This window comes from Bos taurus, chromosome 23 (assembly GCF_002263795.3).
Source record: "Bos taurus isolate L1 Dominette 01449 registration number 42190680 breed Hereford chromosome 23, ARS-UCD2.0, whole genome shotgun sequence".
Lineage (NCBI taxonomy): Eukaryota > Metazoa > Chordata > Mammalia > Artiodactyla > Bovidae > Bos > Bos taurus.
The window spans coordinates 30,324,773-30,333,286 of NC_037350.1; positions in this window are offsets into that span (position 1 = coordinate 30,324,773).

An 8,514-nucleotide genomic window follows, 5' to 3' on the forward strand; every position below is an offset into this window, starting at 1 on the left:
TGTTGCTGCTCTTCCATAGGTGGGTGTTGATTATTGCTTCTGACCCTGGGAACCGAGTGAGGGTAATTGTCAGTTGGTATCTTAAGAGACTCTTCTGGAGAGTGATCCTAAGGGCTGAAAGCTCAGAGGACCTGGTGCTAAGGGAACCTAGGGCTGCGCAGCATCCGGTGAGAGTGGCCAGGTGTCCTCATTGGGGTAGAAAGAAACAAGCCCAGATTGAGTGGCTCCTGGACACCAGAGGTTACAAAAGAACCTTGTCGACTTGCCTGCCTTATCGATTAGGAGGAAACCTCTGAGCATGCACCTTGATAGCTCAGTTGGTAAAGAATCGGCCCGCAATGTGGGAGACGTGGATTCAATCCCTGGGTTGGGAAGATCCCTTGTAGAAGGGAAGGGCTACCCTCTCCAGTACTCTGGCCTGGAGAATTCCATGGACAGTCCATGGGGTCGCAAACAGTCGGACACAACTGAGCGGCTTTCACTTTCACTTTCTGAGCTCGCAAAGTTGGGTCAGTTGCCAGTTCAGTTCAGTTCAGTCGCTCAGTCTTGTCTGACTCTTTGCGACCCCATGAATCAAAGCACGCCAGGCCTCCCTGTCCATCACCAACTCCCGGAGTTCACTCAAACTCATGTCCATCAAGTCGGTGATGCCATCCAGCCATCTCAACCTCTGTTGTCCCCTTCTCCTCCTGCCCCCAATCCCTCCCAGCATCAGGGTCTTTTCCAATGAGTCAACTCTTCGCATGAGGTGGCCAAAGTATTGGAGTTTCAGCTTCAGCATCAGTCCTTCCAATGAACACCCAGGAACTGATCTCCTTTAGGATGGACTGGTTGGATCTCCTTGCAGTCCAAGGGACTCTCAAGAATCTTCTCCAACACCACAGTTCAAAAGCATCAATTCTTCGGCGCTCAGCTTTCTTCACAGTCCAACTCTCACATCCATACATGACCACTGGAAAAACGATAGCCTTGACTACACAGACCTTTGATGGCAAAGTAATGTCTCTGCTTTTGAATATGCTATCTAGGTTGGTCATAACTTTCCTTCCAAGGACTAAGCATTTTTTAATTTCATGGCTGCAATCACCATCTGCAGTGATTTTGGAGCCCCCAAAAATAAAGTCTGACACTGTTTCCACTGTTTCCCCATCTATTTCCCATGAAGTGATGGGACCAGATGCCATGATCTTCGTTTTATGAATGTTGAGCTTTAAGCCAACTTTTTCACTCTCCACTTTCACTTTCATCAAGAGGCTTTTGAGTTCCTCTTCACTTTCTGCCATAAGGGTGGTGTCATCTGCATATCTGAGGTTATTGATATTTGTCCCGGCAATCTTGATTGCAGCGTGTGCTTCTTCCAGTCCAGCATTTCTCATGATGTACTCTGCATAGAATTTAAATAAGCAGGGTGACAATATACAGCCTTGATGTACTCCTTTTCCTATTTGGAACCAGTCTGTTGTTCCATATCCAGATCTAACTGTTGCTTCCTGACCTGCATATAGGTTTCTCAAGAGGCAGGTCAGGTGGTCTGGTATTCCCATCTCTTTCAGAATTTTCCACAGTTTATTGTGATCCACACAGTCAAAGGCTTTGGCATAGTCAATAAAGCAGAAATAGATATTTTTCTGGAACTCTCTTGCTTTTTCGATGATCCAGACATTGGCAATTTGATCTCTGGTTCCTCTGCCTTCTCTAAAACCAGCTGGAACATCGGGAAGTTCACGGTTCACATATTGCTGAAGCCTGGCTTGGAGAATTTTGAGCATTACTTTACTAGCGTGTGAGATGAGTGCAATTGTGCGGTAGTTTGAGCATTCTTTGGCATTGTCTTTCTTTGGGATTGGAATGAAAACGGACCTTTTCCAGTCCTGTGGCCACTACTGAGTTTTCCACATTTGCTGGCATATTGAGTGTAGCACTTTCACAGCATCATCTTTCAGGATTTGAAATAGCTCAACTGGAATTCCATCACCTCCACTAGCTTTGTTCGTAGTGATGCTTTCTAAGGCCCACTTGACTTCACATTCCAGGATGTCTGGCTCTAGGTCAGTGATCACACCATCATGATTATCTTGGTCGTGAAGCTCTTTTTTGTACAGTTCTTCTGTGTATTCTTGCCATCTCTTCTTAATATCTTCTGCTTCTGTTAGGTCCATACCATTTCTGTCCTTTATCGAGCCCATCTTTGCATGAACTTTTCCGTTGGTATCTCTAATTTTCTTGAAGAGATCTCTAGTCTTTCCCATTCTGTTGTTTTCCTTTATTTCTTTGCATTGATTGCTGAGAAAGGCTTTCTTATCTCTTCTTGCTATTCTTTGGAACTCTGCATTCAGATGTTTATATCTTTCCTTTTCTCCTTTGCTTTTCACTTCTCTTCTTTTCACAGCTATTTGTAAGGCCTCCTCAGACAGCCATTTTTCTTTTTTTGCATTTCTTTTCCATGGGGATGGTCTTGATCCCTGTCTCCTGTACAGTGTCTTGAACCTCTGTCCATAGTTCATCAGGCACTTTGTCTATCAGATCTAGTCCCTTAAATCTATTTCTCACTTCCACTGTGTAATAAGGGATTTGATTTAGGTCATACCTGAATGGTCTAATGGTTTTTCCCACTTTCTTCAATTCAAGTCTGAATTTGGCAATAAGGAGTTTATGATCTGAGCCACAGTCAGCTCCCGGTCTTGTTTTTGCTGTTATATAGAGCTTCTCCATCTTTGGCTGCAAAGAATATAATCAATCTGATTTTGGTGTTGACCATCTGGTGATGTCCATGTATAGAGTCTTCTCTTGTGTTGTTGAAAGAGGGTGTTTGCTATGACCAGTGCATTCTCTTGGCAAAACTCTATTAGTCTTTGCCCTGCTTCATTCCATATTCCAAGGGCAAATTTGCCTGTTACTCCAGGTGTTTCTTGACTTCCTACTTTTGCCTCCAGTCCCCTATAATGAAAAGGACATCTTTTTTGGGTGTTAGTTCTAAAAGGTCTTGTAGGTCTTCATAGAACCGTTCAATTTCAGCTTCTTCAGCCTTACTAGTTGGGGCATAGGCTTCGATTACCACGATATTGAATGGTTTGCCTTGGAAATGAACAGAGATCATTCTGTCGTTTCTCAGATTGCATCCAAGTACTTCATTTTGGACTCTTTTGTTGACCATGTTGGCTACTCCATTTCTTCTAAGGGATTCCTGCCCACAGTAGTAGATATAATGGTCAAGGTCAGGAGGGGTGGCCGTGAGAAGATACCCCTCATCCAAGGTAAGGAGAAGCGGCTGCGCTTCCGTGAAGAGATACCCATGTCCAAGGTAAGAGAAACCCAAGTAAGGTGGTAGGTGTTGCAAGAGGGCATCAGAAAGCAGACACACTGAAACCATACTCACAGAAAACGAGCCAATCTGATCACATGGACCACAGCCTTGTCTCACTCAATGAAACTAAGTCATGCCATGTGGGGCCACCCAAGACAGACGGGTCACGGTGGAGAGGTTTGACAGAACGTGGTCCACTGGAGAAGGGAATGGCAAACCACTTTAGTATTCTTGCCTTGAGAACCCCATGAACAGTATGCAAAGGCAAAATGATAGGATACTGAAAGGGGAACTCCCCGGGTCACTAGGTGCCCAATATGCTACTAGAGATCAGTGGAGAAATAACTCCAGAAAGAATGAAGGGGTGGAGCCAAAGCAAAAACAATACCCAGTTGTGGATGCGACTGATGATAGAAGCAAGGTCCAATGCTGTAAAGAGCAATATTGCATAGGAACCTGGAATGTCAGGTCCATGAATTAAAGCAAATTGGAAGTGGTCAAACAGGAGATGGCAAGAGTGAACGTCGACATTCTAGGAATCAGCGAACTAAGATGGACTGGAATGGGTGAATTTAACTCAGTTGCCAGACCAACCACGAAAATGACAGGTCCTCTGAGTTTCCTAGAGAGGCGGCTGAGGAACCGACGGAGATGCGTTTGAGTGTTGTGACGTATTTCCAGTTCCTGGTGTGAGCTGTGGCTTAAATACCCCTTTCCTTGGTTGACTCAGGACTGTAACTGGAGTAGGTGGAAACCTGGTTCATCCCGAGGCTGGATGCTCCATTTTTGGTTTAGTCGCCAAGTCACGTCCAACTCTTTTTGAGACCCCACAGACTGGAGCCTGCCGGACTCCCCTGTCTGTGGGATTTCCCAGGCAAGAATACTGGAGTGGGTTGCCATTTACTTCTGCAGAGATCTTGGGGCTGGATTGGGGGTGTTGTCCTCTTTTCCTAGGCCTGGCTTGGGTTCCTCTTCCTTGCCTTACATAGATCCCTCAGGACCGGACTCTTCCATGTTGGAGCTTCTGTAAGTTTCAGCGATGCAGAGAGCTAAACACAAACAGGGTACAGGGCTGGGTCTGTGTGCACCATCTGGTTTTCGAAGGAGACGCATTTACTAGCGGGGAAACTCCTCCAGTGTCCATCGGTTGATGGACCTTAAGGCTAAAACATGGTTTCTTACACTTTTCGTGAACTTAACTGAGCAGTTTCTCAGTTTTCATGAAAAGCTCTTATAGTAATGGTCATGATTACATATTTGTAGAGGTTTAGTTCTTAAAAAAATAAAAACTATAACGCGATCCTCACAGTTTTGCAAAGCAAAGGGAAGTGCTCGTTCATTTCTGTGGCGAAGAAAACAGATTCAAAAGTGTGGCAGGGGAAGTAGAGGAGGGTGGCAGCTCATTACTGTCAGGTAAATGTAGAAATCCAAGTTTCTACTTGATTGCCATTTAGGTTCTCCTTACTGTTGGGTAGGGGTAGAAATTCTGAGTTTCATGTGGTCACCACAGACACTGTGTGAGCGCTGATTAGTTATTGCTGAGTGATGGTGGAAGTCCGGACCTCACTGGCCCTTTTCTGACGTTGCCTTAGTGTCACCGTTCCCTACTTACCCTGCCACAGTAGTTTCAGGGAAAACCAGCTAAAACCTAAGGTTTAATTAAGATCCAGTCTCATAACACAGTACAAAATAGCAATAAAAAATCCGAAATACCAAGAACCAGGAAGATCGCAAATGGAATGAAAAGAGATGCCAACACCAAGCGAATAGAGGTTTTAGAATTAACAGAGGTTTTAGAATTAACAGAAATTTATAGCAATCATGATTAAAAAAAAAAAAAGCTTCGATGAGGGACTTTCCTGGTGGTCCAGTGGCTAAGACTTCTCTCCTGATGCAGAGGGCTCCAGTTCAACATCTGGTAGGGGAATTAGATCTCACATAGTGCAACTTAGGGGCTTCCCTGGTGGCTCAGAGGTTAAAGCATCCACCTGCAGTGTGGGAGACCTGGGTTCGATCCCTGGGTCGGGAAGATTCCCTGGAGAAGGAAATGGCAACCCACTCCAGTATTCTTGCCTGGAGAATCCTATGGATGGAGGAGCCTGGTGGACTATAGTCCATGGGGTTGCAAAGAGTTGGACATGACTGAGCGACTTCACATCACTTCTGTTGCAACTAAAGATCCTGCATGCTGCAAGAAAATCAGAGATCCGGTGTACTGCAACTAAGACCTGGTGCAGCCAGATAAACGTTTTTTTAAAAAAGCTTCAATGGGAAATTGTGAACACATATAAAAGAAGTGAAAATATAGAAAGAAACCCTCAGCAAGGAAATAGAAAGTCCTAGCAAGTAAATAGAAAATGTAAAAAAAAAATCAAGTGGAAATTTGAGAACTGAAAAATACAGTTATAATATTAAAAGCTCTGTGGGTGGCCTTAACAACAGGATGGAGGCTAGAGAAAATCTGAACTAGAAGACTAAACAACAGGAATAACCCAGTTCTAACAACAGAGAAAATAAGCTGGAGATGGGGAAAAGGAGAAACAGAGGGTAGTAGGCTGAAAAAATAGTCACCCAAAGATACGTTCACTTCCTAATCACCAGAACCTAAAAATATTATGTGGCAGAACAGTGAATATTATTTTATATGGCAAAATAAGTGATTAAGGATCTTGAGAAAAGGAGATTATCCTGAATTATCCAGAAGGGGTCCAGAATGCCATAATAAATATTTTTATGAGAGAGAGGCAGAGGGAAATTAGACACACAGAAAAAGGTGATGTAAAGATGCAGGTAGAGATTGGAGTGGTGTGACCTCAAGCCCCAGCGACACCAAGGGATGACCAGGAGTGGAAGAGACAAGAAATGGGGTCTCTACCTCAGAGTCTCTGGACAGAGCCTTGAGTGTAGACTTCTGGCCCCTAGAATTGTCAGAATAAATTTCTGTTGTTTTAAGCCACAAGTTTGTGGTAATTTGTTATAGAAGCCAAAGGAAACTAGTACAGTGATACAAAGAACTTCAGGGATTTGTGCAACTGTAGAAAGATGTAATGATCATATCAATGAAGTCCCAAAGAGGATGGGGCTTAATAACTACTTAAAATAGTGGCTGAAAAGTTACCAATTTTGGCAAGAGAAGTAAAGCTGCAGATTCAAGAAGGTGATCAAAATGGAAACAGGACAAACCCAAGGAAATCCTTTCAAAACAGCAATACAATTAAACTACCCAAACCCTAAGACAGCGAAAAGATTTTGAAAGCAGCCAGAGAAAAATGACATCTGTAGGAGGAAATTCAAATGACAGTGGATTTCTTATGAGTAATGAGGCCAGAAGAGACTGACATGGTATTTTTAAAGAGCTGAAAGAAAGAAACTATCAAGCCAGAATCCTGTACTTGGTGAAGATATCCTTCAGGAGTGAACAGAAAAATCAAGACGTCCTCACATGAGTAAGATGTAGAATTTGTCACCAGGAAACCTACATTTAAAAAAAATGGCAAAAGGACAATCTCTAAATAGAGAATAATCAGGAAAGAATATGGGTAAATACAGCAAGCTTTCCTACTTCTCCTGATTTTTCTAAATTATGTTTAACTGTTGAAGCAAAAATTGTAATTTTGTCTGCTGTGGTGCTAAATATATTTAGAGGAAATATCTAATTAAGAGAATTATAAGTGGGAAGGGCAAGAGACGTAAAGGAAAGTAAGGTTTCTATACTTCACTCAAATTGGTAAAAAGATGCTACCAATAGAACGTGATAAGTGTGTATATATAACTGGAAACCTAGAGCAACTACTTAAAAAAAAAAAGTGTACAAAAAGATTTACCAAAGATGGTAAAAGTGGAAGCAGTGACAGATTTTATTTTCCTGGGCTCCAAAATCACTACAGATGATTACTGCAGCCACAAAATTAAAAGATGCTTGCCCCTTGGAAGAAACACTGACAAATCTATGCAGCATATTAAGAAGTAGAGACCTCACTTTGCCGACAAAGTTCCGTATGGTTAAAGCTTTGGTTTTTCCACTAGTCATGCACGGATGTGAGAGTTGGACCATAAAGAAGGCTGAGTGCTGAAGAACTGATGCTTTTTAACTGTGGTGTTGGAGAAGACTCTTGAGAGTCCCTCGGACTGCAAGGAGATCAAACCAGTCAATTCTAAATGAAATTCACCCTTAGTATTCCTTGGAAGGACTGGTGCTAAAGCTCCAATACTTTTGCTACCTGATGTGAAGAGATGACTCACTGGAAAAGACCCTAATGCTGGGAAAGATTGAGGGCAGGAGGAGAAGGGAGCGACAGAGAATGAGATGGTTAGATAGCATCACAGACTCAATGGCCATGAGTTTGAGCAAACTCTGGGAGATGGTGGAGGACAGAGGAGCCTATTCGTGATGTCACAGAGTTGGACACTAGTTAGCAACTGAACAACAACAAAATATCAAAAATAGATAAATCAAAATGCAGTTAAAAAAGGAAAAATGACTTCTTCTTGAAGTAACCTACAGGAAGCCAAGAAAAAGAAAATAGAGAAATATGGGAATTCCCTGACAGTTCAGTGGTTAGGACTCCGTGCTTTCACTGCAGAGTGCCTGCAGTGATCAAATCAGGTTTGATTTGGGAGACTAAGATCCTACAAGCTGCACAATTCTGTCAAAAAGGAAAACAAATGAAAAAATAAATATGAAATGGCAAAATTATAGAAGCAGAGAACAGAGTCCTGGTCGCCAGTCATTAATGAGAAGATGGGAATTAGGTGTGTTCATAAAAGGGATTAATGTAGTGATGGAAATGTTCTGTATCTTGACTGTAACAATGCTCTGGTTGTGACTGTACTATAGTTCTGCAAGATATTGCTATTAGTAGAAACTTGGTAAAGAGTAAATGAGATCTCTGCATTCTTTCTTAAAACATATGAATCTACAATTATATTAAAATAAAATTTAACTTTAAAAAGCAAAATATAAGCATAGTGTTTTGTGAGTAGAGAAAGTAATATTGAATTCAAGTTTCAGTGTGCAGAAATCAAGCTTTATTGGAAGAAAAAAGTTAATTCTCAACTAAGAAAACCTATCTTGAGGTCAGTTGGATAGAATTAGATGAATTCTATCTGCAACCTGAATCCCTCTTGCCAGGTAACATAATAAATTCACAGGCTCTGGAGATTAGGTGAGCAGTAGACTTCTTGGTGAGGGTGGAGCAGGTGGTGTCATT